This window comes from Lepisosteus oculatus, chromosome 7, assembly GCF_040954835.1.
Source record: "Lepisosteus oculatus isolate fLepOcu1 chromosome 7, fLepOcu1.hap2, whole genome shotgun sequence".
In the NCBI taxonomy this organism is placed as follows: Eukaryota; Metazoa; Chordata; class Actinopteri; order Semionotiformes; family Lepisosteidae; genus Lepisosteus; species Lepisosteus oculatus.
Genome location: NC_090702.1, coordinates 2,807,999 through 2,829,847, shown reverse-complemented (window position 1 = coordinate 2,829,847; position 21,849 = coordinate 2,807,999). Strand labels below are relative to the sequence as shown.

Below are 21,849 nucleotides of genomic sequence, written 5' to 3'. Positions count from 1 at the left end.
TTATATAATCAGCAACCCACTGCACTCTGGCCCAGAATCCATATGGCCATCCTAGTTTTCTCTCTTGTCCAAACCTGAACTTGTAGCTGAAGTTACGTCATCTGCCCGAGAGCGATCCTTTCCTTACCCTACGGGCAAACTCTCACTCTTCAGAAGAGTGCACCATGCTTTTCCCCCTTCTCCTCACACATCTCAAAATATCCTGTTCCCGAACTGTGGGGAAAAACCTTTACGCAGTACCTGTTCCTAGGGCAAGTAAAACGTGAGTGGACTCTCAGGGGCTGTCTTTGATACCATCTTTTAAAAGTAGCCAAAGGACTGTTCTCGCGAAGAGAATGATCTCACCATGAGACACCCCCTACCATGCGCTTTGCTGCTTTAGACTGTCAAAACCTAATTGGAATCGGATCCCTCTGTAGTCGAATGTTGATGACTGTCCTTCTTTTGTTGGCTAAAGCCAACAAAGACAGCTCAGAGAGACAGCTGCTCCATTACACTCTTTACAGGGTACAGCTCAGCCCATCACACCTATGAAGCACAGGATGGAAGATCAGATCAGATCACTTTACTGGCCAGATATAATTTCTTGCATTAGGAATGTGTCTTTTCACGGACCCCAACTAGCTCTCCATGAGACACACAGACAGGGAGAGAAGCTGGGGGTCAGAGCGCAGGGTCGGACATTTATACGGCACCCCTGGAGCAGCTGGGGTGAAGGGCCCCGCTCAGGAGCCCAACGGAGTAGGATTCCTCTGCCGGCCGTGGGTTTCGAACCGGCAACCTTCCAGCCACAGGCGCAGGTCCTGAGCCACAGAGCCACCGCCCCGCCCCTGCGCTTCACAGGTGTGATGGGCTGAGCTGAGCTAGAGACGAGCGAAATGGGAAAACGGGCTGTGCAACCTTCTTCCGGCATGAGGGAGAGAGGGGAAACCATTGACTGAAAAAGCCAGGGAGAATGAAAGACAGCGCGGGGGGGAGGAGGCAGGAGAAGGGAGAACCGGAGAGGTGTGAAACCACGCTTGAATAGAGAGGATTATAATAATAATAATTGCTTACACTTATACAGTGCTTTTCTGGAAACTCCCCTCAAAGTGCTTTACAGGTAATGGGGATCCCCTCCACCACCACCAGTGTGCAGCCCCACCTGGATGATGCAACGGCAGCCATAGTGCGCCAGAACGCTCACCACACACCAGCTCTCAGTGGTGAGGAGAGCAGAGTAATGAAGCCAATTCATAGAGGGGGATTATTAGGAGGCCATGATTGGTGAGGGCCAATGGGAAATTTAGCCAGGACGCCAGGGTTACACCCCTACTCTTTTCGAGAGACACCCTGGGATTGTTAATGACCACAGAGAGTCAGGACCTCGGTTTTACGTCTCATCCGAAGGACAGCGCCTGTTTACAGTCTAGTGTCCCCGTCACTATACTGGGGCATGAGGATCCACACAGACCGCAGGTTGAGCGCCCCCTGCTGGCCCCACTCACACCTCTCCCAGCAGCAGCCTCAGCTTTCCCAGGAGTTTCCCCTCCAGGTACTGGCCAGGCTCACACCTGCTGGGCTCCAGTGGGGGCTGCCAACTGGGAGTTGCAGGGTGATATGGCTGCTGGCTATAGAAGGGAGAGAGGGTAAACCATTGGCTGAAAAAGGCCAGGGAGAACGAAAGGCCGCGTGGGTGGGAGGAGGCAGGGAGCATGGGCGAAGGACACTGGGAGAACTGGAGAGGTGTGAAACCAAAACCCACGCTCGAATAGAGAGGATTGGAAGGGAAGACCCAGCTCGACTGCCAGCCGGCAGTTTTCCTGGTGCTGTCACTCAGCAGCCCAGCCCTCTCACCTTTGTGTGTTGTCTGGACCTTTCTGGACCCCGTTTTGGGGTTTTAAGCTGATCTTCCGCGGCTCCCTGCCTCCGTTTCGGTGCGCCTCTGAAAAACGCCAGTGTTTCCGCGGCAGTCAGCAGCAGCCCCCTCGCAGGTAAGCCAGAGTTATTTTTACTCTTGAGCCCCGGCATCATTGACAACATGATAAGAAAAAGAGGGAATGGAGAAGGAAGACTCCAAAGAAGCAGCCAGCAGCCATATCACCCTGCAACTCACAACTGGCAGCCCCACTGAAGCTAAGCAGGTGTGAGCCTGGTCAGTACCTGGATGGGAGACCTAAAAACTAAGGTTGCTGCTGGGAGAGGTGTTAGTGGGGCCAGCAGGGGGCGCTCACCCTGCGGTCTGTGTGGGTCCTCATGCCCCAGTATAGTGACGGGGACACTAGACTGTAAACAGGCACCGTCCTTCGGATGAGACGTAAAACCGAGGTCCTGACTCTCTGTGGTCATTCAAAATCCCAGGGCGTTTCTCGAAAAGAGTAGGGGTGTTACCCCAGTGTCCTGGCCAAATTTCCCATTGGCCCTGACCAATCATGGCCTCCTAATAACCCCCCTCTATGAACTGGCTCCATCCCTCTGCTCTCCTCCCCACTGAGAGCTGGTGTGTGGGGAGCGTTCTGGCGCACTATGGCTGCCGTCGCATCATCCAGGTGGATGCTGCACATTGGTGGTGGTGGAGGGGATCCCCATTACCTGTAAAGCGCTTTGAGTGGAGTGTCCAGAAAAGCGCTATATAAGTGTAAGCAATTATTATTATTATTAAGACTGATCTCATGCTTGCGGGAAGATCCCAGCTGACTTCCAAGAAAAGTGTGCCGCTGTTGGGCTCCAGGGACCCGACTGTCTCAGCCTCGCCGTTGTGGGCTTGCAGACGCGAGGCATCTTAATAAATTATTACCCCCCCCTCCCCTTCCGTTTGAAAGGTAAGTTTGAGGTTCGATTTAATTTTTTAATAGGACTGGGAAAACAAAGTCAAAGCTTCCAATCACTTAAATGCTATTACAGTTTTTTTTTGTTCCTCATGTCTTAGAAAGAGAGAAGCTCGAATATGAAAGTTGCTTGAAGTTAAGACCTTCCTGACTTTGTGGAAGGACTGGACACCTTAACAAAGGAGTAAGGAGTAGGAGTCTTCGTCCATCTGTTTTCTGACTACTTCTTCCAATTTTTTGGGAATGGAGAGCCAGAGCCTATCCCGACCATCAACAGGCACAAGGTGGGATACAGGCTAAATGGGCCACCAGTCCATTGCAGTGACCACACACACACACACACACACACACACACACACACACACACACACACACACACACACACACACCAGGGCCAGAAACCAATTTTTGAGTTTTAGGTCCTTGGACTTCCCAATGCAAACATGAGAAGAACATGCAAACTCCACCCAGACAGCTCCCGAGGAACCCAGGGCCGTAGTGCTGCTTGGTAGCAATGCTGACCACTTCGCCACTATAGACTCTGATATTCCTAAAGCCGTCTCAGAAAAGATATACTTTGTTCTAATTCATATACTTTGTCATGGTTCACAGGATCACAGATTGGTGGGGGGGACACATTTTTGAAGCCCCCACTGACGCCGTAGTACGATGACTTGCACAAAAAGTAAAGAAGTATTCAATAATAAATCTGATATAATTGTGAAAAATTGCGTGACACTGTGACTCGTACAAAGAAATGTACACAAAGCATCAAAAGAAATGATCATTCTATTTATGAATTTATATTGTTAGAAATAGCAAAGAGACAAGTCTTTGGATATTGATTGTTTTTGGTTTTAGTTTAGTTTGGACATGTTTTAATTAATTTGGCATTTATAGTCACCATGACAGACTCACGTTGACTTGGACTGTCACTGCTTTCAGGCCAGACAGCCACACAAAGTTGAAGAACTCGGCAACATTTATCGACGCAACACAAGAATGGATTTCAAATGATAGGAAGCCTGTCAGCCCATCTTTTCTTTTTGCAATTTAATTGATGCAAGGAGTTCATCTGGCTGTTTCTTGAGACTGGCTCAACAACATGGCTGGGTAGCTTGTTCCACACTCTCACCCCCCCTTTGTGTAAAGACGTGTGTTCTGTCCTGACTGAAAGATCTCATCCAGCCATTTCTTGAAAGAAGTCAAGGTATCAGCTATAACAATATAGCAGGGTAACTTGTTCCACGCTAACACCACCCTTTGTGTAAAGAAGTGCCCTCTGTTCTTGGTTTTAAATGCACTTCTAAGTAGAAACTACAGGCATGTGTGGTAAAAGGTAGAAATAAGGTACATGCTTGTTCCGGCTCTCAGAGATTAAAGAGACAGAAGCTTGCACAAAGCATGTTTCACAGGTATACAGCTTGTATCGTTAGACTTTAACCCTCTCAGCATTGGGTTTACAGCATTTGCAATCATTTTCTTTTTTATTTCTCACTATTGTTTAGTTTCTCAGGAAGAAGGGAAACATGTTCATTCTAAAACAAACCAGTACTATATAAAGTGCAATTTCCATGTTGAAGGTGGACACCTCAAGGCTCTTTTTCATTGGCACTGTTTTTTCAAACTTGGTTGAATATACACCTATTGTACGTAAATATTTATAACTTACATTAACATACATATTCCATTTAACAATGTATAATATATACGTGTATGAATAATATACACAAAGTACATACAATTACAATTATACAATAACAAGCTGTACTTTGTTAAACCTAAGAACCCTCCACTTTACAGATAATTGTGTTGGAGGACATTTGAAAGAAATCATGATTAAGAACACATAAACCTAAGAGTAAGCTGTGTGCAATTTTGTAGTGAGTGTGACATATTGCACATTTGTTTCAAAGCACTTTTGCGATTAAATCCAAATATTTCTGATATAATTATCGTGACATTTAGAAAAGGCTGACTGATATGTTCTTTAGTTCCAAAACACAGTTACTGTAAAACGAGGCCGATAAGGGAAACATTCAGACCTCCAAAATTAAAACAGATGCTGGATTTAACAGGAGATAATTTGCAGCGAAGCTTTAAAATAAAGTTAAAAAGCATATAAAAAAGTGCTGCTACAAAACCCAGCCTATGCTGTATACAGAAAACACACAGCTGTGTGCATTTTGTTTTTTTACCTTTTGAACTGTTTCATGCTCCTGAAAATGTTATATGGTTCTCAATTAATGGGGATCTTGATATCACAAAATAAAGATACAGTGTAGAGCTGGATCTGGATTCAACAGAGCCACCGCCACAAACAAACCTGGTCAGGAAAACAGCCTTTAAGAGGCAGGGAATCAGTCTTTTATCTGAGCACTAATTAGGACAGGGGGATTAAGACAAAACAGATTTTGTTATTAACCTGTATTAGATTAAGCCATAAAACCAGATTTAGATATGCCTTCCATTGTACAAAGCCTGCCAGTATGTTTGCTATTAATACCAGGCTAGCTAAACATCCAAAAGAATCAGAGCTAAAGTGCTCGATTTCGTCCAACGGTACAGAAGCTTGAAGGAATAAGATTTATACTTAAGATGTATAGATTCCCCCTGCTCTGCAATGTTGGATGGCACTACCTGTAAGTAAATTTATTTTTGCCTGGCCAAAAATACAAATTCGCCATCAGAACCATTGGTTCTCGACACTTTTCAGCAGTGGAAATGTGCGACCAGCTCGTGTCTCTGCTTCAGTGGATGATATCGAAAGGCCAGCGCATTGCAAAGACGATGGCAGTCGATTCTTGGATCCAAAAATGATTGAAAGGGTGTCGTATCTGAACTAGGTAGTTATTCCTTTTGATGTTACGTTCTAGAACGCCCGTTTATGAGTTACAGTAGAGGTTATTTCCGTGCACAAAATCAAAACAATCTTTGCTTCTGCGTTTCAGTGCTATATTGAGCGCACTTGGAATCAATGGTGTACACAATCTTTTTTTGAGGTGCAGTATATATTATTCTGTTTTGTCTGTCTTCTGGATCTCAATACATTTGAATTATGCAACTAGTGAGTGGAAATAAACTGAGTCCGTGGAAACCCGTGAGAAGTTCAGAGACTGCATGCTATTTTTATTTGAGCAGGCCTGTATATTGTGTTTTTTTTTTATTGGCCTGCCCTTTTTTTATACAAGTTTTACGAGGGATATAAAATCGCGAACACACAAGAGAGCCCTTTAACTAAGTGTGGAGCTCGTTTTTTCTGCTTTCCCATCAGGTAGTCTCGGGGGACTATCTTTTTTTTTTTTACAAGGAAAAAACACAAAAAGGTATCATAGTTTTAGTTAATGAATTAAAAAAAAAAAGATGAAGATGACCAAACTGCAACTGGTACATGTCACATTTCTCTCAAGTAATTAGACGGCTTCTCTATCAAGTATTTTTTGCAAGCGCCATAGTTGCCTTAACTGCTCAGTGTGTTTCTCTTCTTAATACATTCCATCTGTTAACTACCTATATAGCTCTGTTCAGATTAACTGGTAAAAATAAACGAGACATCAATTAAGACTCCAATAGTGACCTATGCAGGGAATATTCTTTGAACTGCACACACACTAATATTCAGGAAGTAACTGTTATCTGGGTTTTTTTTCCTAAATCTGTTGGACAAGACACTTCAGAGAGAAAGCTTTAGGTTGTTTTACGTTTCAGTTAGAATTCAGGGAGAAACGTTAGCCCTGCTGCCTGTGTGGCCGTACTGAAAGAGAACCTTCAGACCCATCTTATTTCAACTGGGTGGTAGAATGTGGGCAAGGTCACTGCACACCCAGAGTCAAAGGGAGACAAAAATGAGACAGTGTGGAAAAAGATTCTTAAAACAAGCTGAATACTTGACATTTGTATTCACCAGTTCAAATACAGTGCATGCTGGTGCTAAAATAGAAATGCGTAACAATTGCAGTTCTTTTTAATGAAGACGTATACGACAGTATATGAAAGTGTTATTGGTGGAAGTATTAAGAGAATTTCTTAAAAATGTGCTTTTGAGGAGGAATATTGGTCCTCTTTTAGTGAAGGAAAGGATACAGGGGATTAAGGTAGACATTTCTCCCTCCAGTAAAAGAGAATGTTGTCAGACATTCTCCTGCCCTTTGCTTCCACTGTCTTGGTTGGGTTTTCACACTCTGCAACATTTCTTCTCAGTTCTGTGAGGTTTCTAGATGAAACGTGAAATGTCTCTCTGCAGTAATTCAGTGTTAGGAGCGCTCAGTGCTTCCAAGTCCTCTCCGACCTGTCTTGTGCTGAATATTGCTTTAAGTTGGAGAGGGAGCAGTTGGACTTCCAGACCGGTTTTTCATTTTGAAAACAAACTGACGGAACATAATATCTTCAGCTTTGGTGAAGAACAGCTTTCAAGCTGTCCTGACTAAATTGTTTTGACTGTGATTTGAACTAGGTTTTCTGTCTATAAGGAGGAATAGACTCTGTCTAATTTTAGACGAAAGGACAAAATGAAAGGTGTACCACGTACAACACACACTGTTGCGATACCTAATGACCTGCACAATCCATGATGTTTTCGAGCCCTTTTTTTTAATTACCCAGTCGTTAAAGACTGAGAGAGAAAAAACGGCCAACCGCTCAAAGAAATCTTGGCGTCTGGAGTTGCTCACGGTTTGTAATTTTTAATAATTTAGTTTTTAAAACCACATTTTAATTGGCATTGTTAACATCAAGAGAACAAGACCAAATATGTTCCTGGGATTAAAGAAACATTCTTCATTGACAGGGTAGAAAGACCCTAATTGTTCAAGTCTTGATCAGAGAAGACTACAGGGAGACTTGGTACTGATTAATTCCACCAAACAGATTCATTAGAATCAACTGTGAAACATGAATATGACAACACAAATGGAAACTTAGCAGATGGGCATTAAAATAAGGACAGGAGGCAATTCTTTTCACAAAGGGAGCTACTTTATCATCCTGCCTAAGATGATGGCCTGGCTTCTCTCAAGAAACAATCGTCACTAATTCCTCAGATCAATTAGTCACGAGAAACCGAGCAAACTAGATGGGCTGAATTGTGTTTCTCTCTTGTCACTTGTTTTATTTTGTTAACTAACACTAAAAACGCATAATGTCCTGTTACTCAGCATTTACACAGGAGAATAATCAGACCCTCGAAAAACCTGCAGTTAATCATAACTAGTGGTCTTTTCTATTGATGCTACGTTACAGATTTCTTCATATAAGACAGATATTAAGATTATTAATGTTTTATTTAATATAAGATATAAATATATGATTATTAATTAGCAACCCCTAATAGAAAGTGCTAGTTTCAGGAGTTCTTCTCTCAGGCTAGATCCTGAATTTGCATTTTAAGGAATTATAGCTTTAAAAATAAAAGTTATTAAAGTTTGGGGAGTTCACATCCAGTTATTCCAAGTGAACGCAAAGCATGGTACTTTAAAAAGCAAAAAGGTATCATGTAAACATGACAAAATCACCAAAGCTTCCATGCAGGCCTTGTTAGAATGAGCATACTGCCAGTTGGTACTCGTACTTGATGACTACCAGCCATGCCACACAAAGAAACTGTGACTTTTGTTGATGCAGAAAGATTTTTAGGGAGGATTTGGAATGAAGGGATGAAAATGGGTTTTTAATTGTATGAAAAACAATCAGTACCAATAAAAAATGTTAACACATTGTAAAAGAAAACAAAGATCAATAGAGTCAGCCAATTAGCCCATGCATCTTTCAGGGCTTAATCACCCTAAAGTACAGGAAATGACACTGTTTTATCACGCAACATGAGTCTTTTGACCTCTGTGTCGAAAGCACTGAGGCTAAATCTTTCAATGAACTACCTCAATTAAAATCAGATGTTGAAATTGTTTCATTCACACTTCTGAAGTCAGGCACACATGAGACAAAAACAGCAATAGCCATTTTAAACAGGATATTAAAAATTCCGGTCGTTAAGAGCAAGACTACCACTAGCAGACAACAGAATGAGGGGCGGCCTTGTAGTTGTGAAACAGTATGATCTGCTTTGTATGGTGATGGTTTTTAGGACAGAGGGATGATTGTCTTGAAATACAGCTAAGAAAATTTGAATTTTCCTTAGCTATAAAAAACACTGATTCTCAAAAGAGAAGAGTAAAAAGAACAGCATATAGCACCTACAGTATATAGCCGTGCAGCTCTCCACTGGCAGCCAACTGGAGCTCAGCAGGTGTGAGCCTGCCCAGTTCCTGGAGGGGAGACTCCTGGGAAAGCTGAGGCTGCTGCTGGGAGAGGTGTGAGTGGGGCCAGCAGGGGGCGCTCATCCTGCAGTCTATATGGGACCTAATGCCAACCCAGGCATTGCGATGGTAAGACTATACTGTAAAAAAAAGATGCCATCCTTTAGATTAGATGTAAAATTAAGATCCATGGTCATCAAAAATCCCAAGACATTGCTCAAAAAGAATAGGGGTGTTACTCTGGTGTCCTAACCAAATTTCCCCCCTGGCCTTTACCAGTCATGGCCTCCTAATAACCCCCCTCTCTGAACTGGCTCCATCCCTCTGCTCTCCTCCCCACTCAGAGCTGGTGTGTGGGGAGAGGACTGGAGCATCATCCAGGTGGGGGTGCACACTGGTGGTGGTGGAGACCAAATTTGATTTAGGATTTAGTCAAACGAAACAATTCCCCCCCAATCTCAAAAACCGATTACGGTAACCTGATATTCTCAAAAAGAAACATCATTCGGTGCTGCTCAGTGAATTTTCTTTCGGGATTTTATGATGTGTGTTTTTTTTTTTTATTAAAGAAGACATGTTCCTGAGGTAGAGGTAAAGGAGACAGGGACAGTTGTTTTCAATGCAAAAACCCGTGTCTGTCATAGGAGTGCGATCTAGTTATGTGAGAAAGTGGGTAAATTGGCTCTGAATAGACCACTTTCGTTCATTCTTTCACAAGGGCTGACGTCTTATCCAGCTCGCCAGTGCGTTCCAGAGGTCCGTATCACTCTGCTGGCTGGACGTGACATAGCCGTTGCTGGTCAACCACAGCAAAACACTCCGTGAACTCCATTACCCAGGGAGGATCTGACTGACAGGACCAGGTCGACACCCAGTCAAGTCCCGATGCAGAACAGGGAATCTGATACAGACCTGGGGCCACCTACAACCTCACAGCACAGACCTTTCCTGAAGTATGGTTATCCTTCATGGCTTTGCTGGTCTTTTTGTTTTCATTGTTAGTTGTCGGGGGAAAACACAACTAAATTTCAGCTTCAAAGCGAGCATTTTTAAGCAAGTTTTACAGTTGATGGCTCTTTGGGTGTTTGCAGTCCTGTCTTGAGACCCTCCCTACCGCTGCTAAAACTGATGAAGTCAACAGCATCCATGCATTGATGAGTAACATGATTGGTGCTGATCAAGACCGAGAAATGCCCAGGTCTCCCTAAGGGATATGTGTAACAGGCAGAACCCAGCAGAAACATATCCAAAGCCCTGATTCCACACTCAGACGTAAGAGAATGAGAGGACACCCATCAGACTCCCCCTCCATGCCTCGACGTTCAATCACACTAAAGATTTCAGACACAGCTGCAATGAACTGCGTTTGACCCAAAGCTTCTGAATTCTTTTCCAAACTCAGCCTTTTTCATTACTTACTTATGAGCTTATAAATAGATATTACAGGTCATAGTTCTTGCATAGCTGTCATTTTCTTATATGTACATGAGGAAGAAGACATAACGGAGCGTAACATAACAGAATTTCATTACCAGGAGACAAAATATGAAGTACTCTATATCCCACACTGCTCTGTATGAGAAGTTCAGTAGGTCAGGGGTCAGTATATGTGTTTAGAACATGAGGAAGGTTATAAACGAGAGGAAACCATTCAGTTCCTTTAGCTTGCTTGGTTACTAGTAGTTAATAGATCCAAGGATTTCTCTCAGCCACAGATATTCCACTTTATTAAGTAAGATATGGATTCTGTGACTGACAGTTACTACAGGTGTAGTCAGGCTGTTGGAGTTCCTCCGGGTTAAGATCAAGATGAAGGTTTGCGTACTGTAAGGTGATTTAAAGACCACTTTGTACCGCACGAAAAGAAATGGGTTTGTTTGTTGACTTGAAACTCATTGCTGCCGACAGTGAAGAGTTCCCTTGAATGACCTGACAGCTGAATGAATTATTAGTCCCCATATCAACCTCTCTCTGTAGAGATCAGGAGTTAGATCACATTATTTTCAGGTCAGGAGGTTTCCTTCCTACTGTAGTATAGTGATCAAGACTGAAATATTTTTTTTATTAATAATCATTAATGGGCGGCACAGTGGTCACCATTGCTGGCCCTCAACACTGGGCCTTGGGCTCAATTCCGGACCTGAGGTGCTGTCTGGGTGGAGTTTGCATGTTCTCCCTGTGTTCACATTGGTTTTTCTCCCACAGGAAACATCCAGGCAAGTTAATTGGCTTCTGGGATAGTTGTGCCCTGTGATGGACTGTGTGTATAAACCCATCCAGTTTATACAGTTCCTTGCACTCATTGTGTGCGGGAACAGATTAAGATTTATGTGGGCCCCACAGCCTTGAATTGGATGAAGTGGTTAAAAAATAGATTGATATGCGTAAAAATTTGTATTAGGCACATAACCCTAACCCCTGTTCTGTAGTGGCTTGGTGATGCATGTCTTTTTTTTTCCTGTTACTATGAATTTTGCTTTTTTGTGGGTCATGTTTCAGTGGGTTATTTACCAGTGGGTCATGGGAAAAAAAACACTGAACCATCTTTATTTTTTGCAGTGTTATACACTGGTATGGGTGTGTGTCCGTGTGGGCCCTGAGATGGACCGGCGTGCCGGCGAGGGTCGTATGTCCATTGCTTGCTGGGATAGGCTCGGGCACTCCCTGACCCTGTATTTGACACAGCAGTTCTAAAATGGATGAATTCATCAAACACCATTCCACACACCCCCGACTTGACGTTTGCCTTTGTTAAATGTGACTATAATCTCCATGTTCCTCCAGCGCTCCCTTTAATAGTATCCATTAAAAAAGGTGTAACATTTAACTTTAGTCTGGGGAAAATTTGTAACCTCTAACAGATAGGTTGATCTTAAATATAACATTGCATAATGTTCCTCCAAGAAACTGGTAAATATTTAATATATTTGATGCGGTTTGTTTTACTGGTGAGGCAGACCCACTGCAGTCAGTAATGCAGTGGTCATATTAAATGAAGGTACAAATGAAACATCTCTTATTAAATAACATTCTGACTGTATTATTCCCCAGCTGACACACACTTCATCACACTTCAGCCCTTGTGATAAAAAGAGAAACAAAGCTGGAAACACAAAGCATTTAACACGGGAGAAGTCTGGTCTCTTTACAGTCAAATTTGGTCTGGTATTTCTTGCTACAACACGAACCCTCTGAAGACGTGGCCATTTAACTGTTCAGCTCATAGGTTTTAATTATTTAATGGCTGCTTGTGCCAAGTTCAGTTAATTTACTTTAAGAGTAAATCAGAAGTTTCCTGTGCTCCTTTCCCACTCTCTGGTTTCATCTTCCGGTTTGCAGCGAGTCTGCTGTGTACGTGACTCATGTTTCTCTGCAACAGGCTATGAGCAACAGCGAGTAAAAGGGTGAAAATGATGACAAGCTTAAAGAAGAGAAAGGAAGATCAGACCAAAGATTCAGAATGAAGACAAGAACTACGGTGTTGTTCCCAAATGCAAACACAACCTTGGTTAGTTTCCATTACTTTTTTTTTTTAACCACTTAAAGTACCGTGCAGAAATTGTCTACAAATTGTCTTTGTGCGTAAATTCCATAACCTCTAATTAGTGGATAAAATACCACTGATTTTACATTCTAAGCTGATAATTGGAAGACTTGTCTATCTTGTACAAGCAGGTGCTTGCTCGGGAGTTCTGCAAGTGAGTTAAACCACGCATCGCCCCAGGCATGTTGAGACTTCAGAGAACAAAGCCGTCAAGATCGGAAAGCCTCTCGGACTGTTTTCTTTTTGTTCTGGTCTACTGCAACCTGCACAGTAGCACTTCCTTTTAATTTGGATGTCTCGCTGAGCTTTGTACAGTATACGTCCATCCATCTGCCCATTTTCCGACCTTTTTATCCAGTTCAGGGACGCAGGGGCAAGCAATCCCAGCAGGCAACGGGTGCAAGGCAGGGTACACCCTGGAGGGGAGGCCAGCCCATTTCAGGGCAGACACACTCACACCATGGCCAGAACCATCACAGGGCCAGATTTCTCAGAAGCCAATTAACCTGCCAGCAAGGCTTTTGCGAGGTAAGCACCCAGGTGAAAACCCCCAAGAACACAGCGAGAACATGCAGACTCCACACAGACAGCACCCCAGGTCCGGGATTGAACCCAGAGCCCCAGTGTTGCAAAGCAGCTGTGCCAACCACTGTGCCACCATGCCACCCCCTTACAGCTGTGATCATTTTCATAACCCCAGGACATTATTATATTACAACATCATATTCTAACTATTCAACTGTACATCATTGTTTCACATCACTTAAATGTTCTTCAGTCATGACTAAAGAGGTACCTGCAAACACAGCAGGAATCATTCCAGACAACGCAAGAGAAGATTAAGTACGCAAATTAATAATTGCTTACACTTAAAGTATATAGCACTTTTCTGGACACTCTAAGTGCTTTACAGGTAATGGGGATCCCCTCCACCACCACCAGGGTGCAGCCCCACCTGGATGATCTGATGGCAGCCAGAGTGCACCAGTACGCTCACCACACATCAATGGGGAGGAGAGCAGAGTGATGAAGCCAGTTCAGAGATGGGGGTTATTAGGGGGCCATGATTGGTAAAGGCCAGGGGGAAATTTGGTCAGGACACTGGGGTAACACCCCTTCTCTTTTCGAAAAACGACCTGGGATTTTTTATGACCACAGAGAGTCAGGGCCTTGGTTTTACATCTCATGTGAAGGATGGCGCCTTTTTACAGTATAGTGTCCCCATCCCGATACTTGGGAAATAGGACCCACACAGACCACAGGGTGAGCACCCCATGCTGGACCCACTAACGCCTTTTCCAGCAAGATTCAATGTTCTGTCCAACCTGGAGCCTGGAGTTTCAGGCAAATTAGCAGTGTTCTGTATTACCCACAGAAACGGATTCACTTGCTATGTCTTAATACTTAGTCTTTTCTGTGAGACGTCTGAATATTTGTACGTTTTTAGCGTACGGCCTCCAGAAAAAAAAAAAACACAACAGCATCAGTGGCTGTGATTAATGCTATCAAAACAGTGGGTGATTTTTTTTTTTTCAATTAATCAACCTAAGCTGGGCTAACATGCATCCAGGTCATTAAGATCTGTTTGAACTGAAGCCTCAGAATTAAGACGTCTATTACTGATTTAGCACATTCTTTCCTTGTGGGGCTTTGGAATTAAAGACATTTGAGTCAGCCACAGTCAATCAACCATTAGGCTCCATGTTTATGGCTCCTAAATTTTAGGTTTAACTGCTTGTAACATGTGGCATGTTGCTCACAGATGTGGGGACTTACAGTATATCTGCAGCGTACAGAGCACCAGTCCCTGATGGCTGGATTACTCTTGTACAGTATGTGCTTTTCTTTTTGGGGCTCTAAGAACTTGTTTGGATGAAAAACAAAACAGCCAGTTAATACAGAAGCTAATTGTATAGTTCCTCTCTCGTCTTAGTCCTTCACACTTTCCGTAATGCCTTCTGCCTGTTTTGGGACCTGAAAAGACGAGGTTAGTCAGTTGGAGCCCACGCCAATACTTGTTTTTCATATTTCTAAAATCTCGGCGTTCTCCCAGGGGTGTTTGACTGAGCGTTGAGCTCCTTTCCTTTTCATCTTGGTGATTTCTGCGTGGCTGAAGTGCTTTCTTCCTCTGGTAATGTTTTCTAATGGAGGTCACACCCCGTCTGCCCACTGCTGTTCAGTGTGTGATTTTTTAATTCATTGCTTACGTTTATATAGCGCTTTTCTGGACACTCCACTCAAAGTGCTTTACAGGTAATGGGGACTCCCCTCCACCGCCACCAATGTGCAGCCCCACCTGGATGATGCGACAGCAGCCATAGTGCGCCAGAACACTCACCACACACCAGCTCTCAGTGGGGAGGAGAGCAGAGTAATGAAGCCAATTCATACATGGGGGTTATTAGGAGGCCATGATTGGTAAGGGCCAATGGGAAATTTGGCCAGGACGCCGGGGTTACACCCCTACTCTTTACGAGAAACGCCCTGGGATTGTTAATGACCACAGAGAGTCAGGAACTCGGTTTTACGTCTCATCCGAAGGATGGCGCCTGTTTACAGTATAGTGTCCCCGTCACTACACTGGGGCATGAGGACCCACATGAGCCGCAGGGTGAGCGCCCCCTGCTGGCCCCACTAACACCTCTTCCAGCAGCAGCCTCAGCTTTCCCAGAAGTCTGCCCTCCAGGTACTGGCCAGGCTCACACCTGCTGAACTTCAGTAGGCTGCCAGTTGTGAGTTGCAGGGTGATATGGCTGCTGTTAGATTTGCTCTCGCATGGCCTGGCCTTGCTGTCCCTTGCTACTTACTGTACAGGCCCTTGTCCTAGTTTGTGTTGTCTTCTCCTGCTCTGTCAGTGTTCCTTGCTTCTTTTTCTGAGGTGTGTCTCATTCCCTCACTCCTGAACCAAGATAATCACCATTATCAAGCTAAAGAAGTGCAACAAGGACTATTAAAACGGCGATATTGTCTCATCACTGTTCCCTTCACCCTCAATGAGGCTATAGCATTATTCCTGCAAAGCTACTGCCAGATCTCTTCATTTCTAATCAGCATTAACCATTTCCACCAGCTCTTATCCAGTTGTACCATTTAAGCCTCATCTGTAGGAGTCCATACTGGGATTGTCCAGTGTCCTGTCTTGCGATGGCCTGGCGTCCCATCCAAGGTGTACCCTGCCTCACGCCCGTTGCTTGCTGGGATAGGCTCGGGCTCCCCCAGGACCCTGAATTGGAAGAAGTGGTTAGTAAATAACCCCTCTTAGTAAATAACCAGCAGCCATATCACCCTGCAACTCACAACTGGCAGCCCCACTGAAGCTAAGCAGGTGTGAGCCTGGCCAGTACCTGGAGGGGAGACTCCTGGGAAAGCTGAGGCTGCTGCTGGAAGTGGGGCCTGCAGGGGGTGCTCATGCCCCAGTATTGTGACAGGGACACTGTACCGTAAACAGGTACCATCCTTCGGATGACATGTGAAACCGAGGTCCTGACTCTCTGTGGTCATTAAAAATCACAGCGTGTTTCTCGAAAAGAGTAGGGGTGTTACCCCGGTGTCCTGGCCAAATTTCCCATTGGCCCTGACCAATCATGGCCTCCTAATAATCCTCATCTATGAATTGGCTTCATTACTCTGCTCTCCTCCCCACTAATAGCTGATATGTGGGGAGGGTTCTGGCGCACTATGGCTGCTGTCCCATCATCGAGGTGGGGCTGGGCATTGGTGGTGGTGGAGGGGATCCCCATTACCTGTAAAGCGCTTTAAGTGGTGTGTCCAGAAAAGCGCTATGTAAGTGTAAGCAATTATAATTGGATGAATGGATTGTCCACTCTGTATTATGGAAATGAAACATCACCCACCTCAAACACGGCTTCGGTCCTGTTAAAGGCTTTCCTGATTTTCTTGATTATCCGAGAAAATACTGCACCGTCGTCGATATAAAAGTTGTTTTAGGGAACAATCGCACACAAACCCTCTCAACCAAGTCAGAATTCAATACATTCTTTAACTAAAACTTAATTGTTATTGACACCTTGTTTACAACTATAAGCCTGTTCTATAACTGGAAAAAAAAAAATTGTTTTTAGTAAAACATTGGCTGTGTTGAAGTTCTTCATTTACTCTGGAGACCGTAGTGTCTTTCTGAAGCCAGTAATTGCTTCAGATTTAACTGCCAATACCCCTTATATCTGATATAAAATGCATGTTTAGTTGTGGCAACTTGGACCCGGATTCCTGTCCAACACTGCAATGAACAGTACTGTTTGGAGTGTGTTGCCAAAGTTGACACAGCCTTTTAGTCTTTTGTGGTCCTTATGGGAGGGAAAACGACATCGTGAAAGAGGTCCAGCCCCACCTTGTGTTCAGAAACTAAACTTTTCTGGACCCCAAGAATGACCTGTTAGCTTAAATTGTTGGGCACTGTACTTAAAATATCTTCCCAGCATTCAGCGCGGCTATTTTACACTGTTGAGCGTAAATCATACTTGCAAACATCCACAGGCATGTGTCATTAATTTCTTAAGGAAATTTGTTTCTGGGAATTTTCAACGTTCAACACAAGTTATTTGCCCCGCAGAAGAGTTTACATTCTTTCGGCATGTGCCTGCATGAATCCCTGAAGTTCCACCTCCTGTGTCTGCCAGGGAGGATTGGGGAAAGAGAGCCTTTCTCTAAACAAGATGTCAGTCACATGTGTTTTGATTCCATCTCTCTCCTACTTCAAGTGCGATTTTTTTTTTTTTTTTTTGGCAAAGCCACCTCTCCTTTCATCATCGAACGCCGTTTTCATTTGTAGTTATTATTAGGAGTTGTCTTGAGCCGAGGTGCTACAGCAATGTAAAAGTTACTTTCAGGCACTTCGTGTGAGGTTATTGTCTCACGATCTGATCGCCCATGCCTGATCAGAATGACACCACCCCTGGAGCTTTTTTCCTGGAAGCACTGTGGGATTGTGTCATGAATGACATACAGTACCTGTCTTTCAAACCTTCGCAGGGTGCACCTACTGTATACTGAGTCAGTGTCGAGCCTACCAATTAATATTGAATAAGGCAGGATTTATATTAGTTCCAAGAATACTGACAGTTGGTATTCTTGGAACACGGGAGGAAAGCAATTCTCCTGGGAGAAAACCACTTAAAACACGCAGATTCCACACACAAGGTGCCCTAAGTTTAGAATCGAACTCAGGACCTGTAGTAGTAGTGATAACCCCCACCACACCCCCTACAAACCCCGCATTGGTCTGGTTCTGCCCTGGTTTCACTTTCACTTTAGCACAGTATCATCACCATTACATTCATCCAATACAGGGGCACCAGGGAGCAACAGGCACAAGGCAGGGTACACCCTGGGTGGGCCACCAGTCCATCACAGGACACAGACACCCACCAGGGCCAGTCCATCACAGGACACACACACACACGGGCCTATTTTCCCAGAAGATAATCCATTCACCAGCATGTCTTGGGACTGTAGGATGACACCAGAGCACCTGGAGGAAACCCATGTGAACTGGGGGAGAGCATGCAAACTCCACACAGACAGCACCCCAGAAATTGAACCCAGGGCTCCAGCGATGCAAGGAAGCAACACTGGTGCTCCTAATACCATTGCATTTGCTCATTATGTTTCATGCAAACAGACTTTCTGATGTGCTCTGTAACCCACCTTTACTCCTGAGTGCTGTTTTCTATGCCCTTTGGGTGTTCTGCAACAAAAGAACTTGTCACTCAATTCGTGTAGTGGTTTTAGACAAAGCATACAGATTTGTGATGCTTTTACCACCTTTTGGCAAAAGTGATCATTCGTGACTTGACCACGTGACTGTCACCAGTGCTTAAGCACTAAACCGACTCCTGAGCGAGAGCAGATTGGCCACCGGTGAAGAGGTGATTTGACCCGTTGAAATTCAGGAAAGAAAATCACCCAAAAGGAGCAAAAAGCTCTCGAGCAATGAGTAAACGTTTTGAGTAGGCCACCCTGATGCAGGACAGGGAGGGTGGTGCAGTCACGCAGAAAGATAAGCTAAAATAAATAACTATGGTAATAGCAATATCTTTAGCTTCATACTGTGGAAATTGTAATTAGCTACTGATAATTTCATCTCTATATGAGCGTTTTGTATATGTGTTGTATTAGCGTTGCCTGTTCATTCCACTGTGCTGTGTCAGATTACCGACTCCGACTCTCCTCTGGTTTAGACGGAGTCTTCCCTGTCCCTCATGCGGCGCCTGGGGGTGAGAGCTTTTTACCTCCAAGTGCAACTGTCAGCCCTGTCTTAGTTTTTATGGCGTAACCTGGCCTACATGTCCTTACACCACCTGGGAGATTCCATCTCTGTTGTTTTGAAACTGCCAGTAGGAAATCCCTTGGAGCATCTGCTCTTTACTATTTTTGTTTAAACATTTTTTTTTTTTTAGATTTTGTAAATGCTGTTCTTGCACAAGAGCACTGTTGGCAACCAGACACTTTTTGCACTATGCTTGTGGCAGTCCTGGATTATTTTAGGATGTCTGTGCCCGCCCACCTCCCCCTCCTAGACTCGCCGCTAGTGGGTTTAGTGCACGGGTATATTTCAACCGTTGAGGGGGGAGGACCGAGCACGGTGAGCTTAGGATCTGGGCAGGAGGGGCTAGACTCCGCAGATCTCCACTGACACTGACTGGAGGCAACCTGACTGCATTGATCACACCCTGGGGCCTCACCAGCTCTCCTTCCTTTCGTTCATACAGCAAATATCACTGCCTGTCCAAGGCCGAGTCTATCCTGCCTTTTGCCCATTGCTTGCTGGGATAGACTCGGGCTCCTCTGCCTGACCTTGTACTGGAAGAAGCAGATAGAAAATGAATGGATTTATCATGAGCACTCATGGTATGCAACCACATGAGGCAGCATTAGTGAAGAGTCTGAAGAGCATTGCTCCCCTCTGCTGGTACACATGGGAATTACAGCAGGTGTCCGAAATGAAATTCCTTGGCTAAGAGTTATTGCAGACCAGACCCACTGAGACACAAGTCACACGGACAGTTTAGAAACTCTGGATAACCTATCCAGCGTGGTACTTACAAAAAAATATGGAAAAATATAGTATATTAACAAGAACTGTATCATGTGAATGCTTACTCATAAAATCTCCCAAATTATGAGTGACCACACCATGATCCCCATTCAAGGTTCCTAACACGATTGAACTGCCATTCATGTCATACGAAACTCGGCGGTAATGCCTTTCCTTCTGTTTTTAAAACCAATACCAAAACCCCAAAAAATAGAAATCTGAAAGATCAACTTCGCTGATCTGGCAAAGTAAAACCAACCTGAGATGGAGGCAGATCTCTAGAATCTAGTCTCTCACAGCAGTTTATTACAGACTCTACGCATGGGGGGGAAACTAAGGTTAGAGAAGAGAAATGCTCTTCTCAACATTTTCATGGAAATACAAGACTAGAAATATTGGATGATAAATTCGTCTTGGATATAAATGTAGACTCGCATCCAAAGGATTAAAGATGTCTCACATCTGATGCCACTAAGCAATAGGATCTTCAGGGTTTCTGTCCTGCTGAGCTCCAGGTGACTCAAAATGAATGGATGTCCTTTCAGTTTCTTTTCAGTTTCAGTTCTCTGTCTAACCTTGTAGACAGGAATTGTTCATATAAGCAGAATACTTCCACATCAAAGGGCTTTTGTCAAGCACTGGCTGTGTGGAAGTTTGTTCTTTGTATTATTACAAAAATTGTATTGGGTGGGTATCTATGGACAACATGTCCAGGTTGAGGGTTGAGATGCAGAAGAGACACTACACGAAGACGGGCTTAAACAGGGGTCACCGAATCAAAGGTACAGTATTTTCAGCTCTGGTCATACCGGTGGAGACCTGCTGAAGCACTTCTTTAGGGATGAAGAATCACGAAATTCAGTAAAAAGCTAAAACAACACCCAAAGGTGTCACCCACAGCTAGATGCTGACTAAGGGCACGCTTTTGCTCTCAGTTGCTGTGGAGACCAGAAGGAGAGAACGCAAAACTCTGTACCTGTGAGATCCCACATAATTAGCACAGATCCCATCAAGCCCTCATTAAGGGCTTTTTTTGCCGGCATATAACATAATGCTTCAGTAAATCCGGACAACCTTTTATGTTGCAAGCACAATGCTTAAATAACACTCAACAAAACAAAACCCACACATTTCACAAACTTCTCACAGAGCTAAGACGAAGGGAAACGTTTCTTGTGGTAGGAGGTACACAAGGTGAGTGTTACGACCCCAAGTGTCTAGGGGAAAAGGGGTGTAACATTTAGGATAATTCTTTTGGAAGCAGGGGGGGTTTGGTGAGGGACTAGGAAGCGTGATAACAAGAGTAAGGAACTAGAGTGGTGCCAAAGGAAAGAAAAACAAAAATGGAGCTGGCTAGGACAGTGAGGGAAAGCTAATCTGACTTCAAAAGAAAACCCGAAACACACGGTCTTCGGCGTCTTCAACACCCTAGCTAACCTGCACTGACTACCCAAAACCATACAAGACAAACGGCACTCACCCGTACAAAACTAGTGTACTAATACAAAATCAACTAAGTGTGTAAAGTGTACCCAACAACCTAAACTAACCTTATATACAAAAGTTCACACAAAAACACAAGTGAACCAGGAAGACAAATAAGGGGAAACAAGAGTAATCAACAGGAGCAGGGTACAAAAGAACACAAAAGTTGAACATGTAACACTGGGGCAAGGTAATGACAAAACAAGGATGAACACACAAACAAAGGAAAGTACAAAGAAACTAACGTAAAACCAACAAAACAACAAAGCCGAAGCTATACGAAAATACACACACAAAGCAAAACAAACCTACAAACAAAGCCGAAGCAATAACCAGAAGCGAAGCGAAGCAAAGCGATAACCAAAACCAAATGGGACCAAAGTCAAACGAAAGGCCTTTTCTTCCTGAAAGCCTCCATGTTATATAGTGAATAAAATGAGTTCTGATTGGCTGAGGCTGATTGACGATGGCATCATATTGAAACAGTGGTGTGATGGTTGGCCAATGGGGAAGGGAGAACAATCAAGGGTCAGCAGTGTGGACATAACAGAAAAAAACACACACAGTACACACACTGGGACGTAACACCCCCACCCATAAAAACAAACATCTAATGTTTGGACAAAACGAAAACAAAAAGAAATCAAATCTTCTTTAGATTCTAGAAAGGGCGTCAGCTAACACATTTTCTGCCCCTCTCTTGTG

The 21,849-nt window shown here is 44.0% G+C and overlaps 1 long non-coding RNA gene across 2 annotated transcripts in view; it reads left to right on the top strand.

The window, feature by feature from the left end:
- Positions 1-11,797, top strand: part of LOC107078095 (uncharacterized) — a 142,712-nt gene extending 130,915 nt beyond the window's left edge. Inside the window, exon 4 of one of the 2 annotated variants that reach the window (XR_011190033.1) lies at positions 11,618-11,797. This is a non-coding gene — a long non-coding RNA (uncharacterized lncRNA). Of the gene's footprint in view, positions 1-9,776; positions 9,893-11,617 lie in introns of those variants that run through there. The other variant, XR_001479090.2, reaches the window with a different exon arrangement.
- The last annotated feature ends 10,052 nt before the right edge of the window (positions 11,798-21,849 follow it).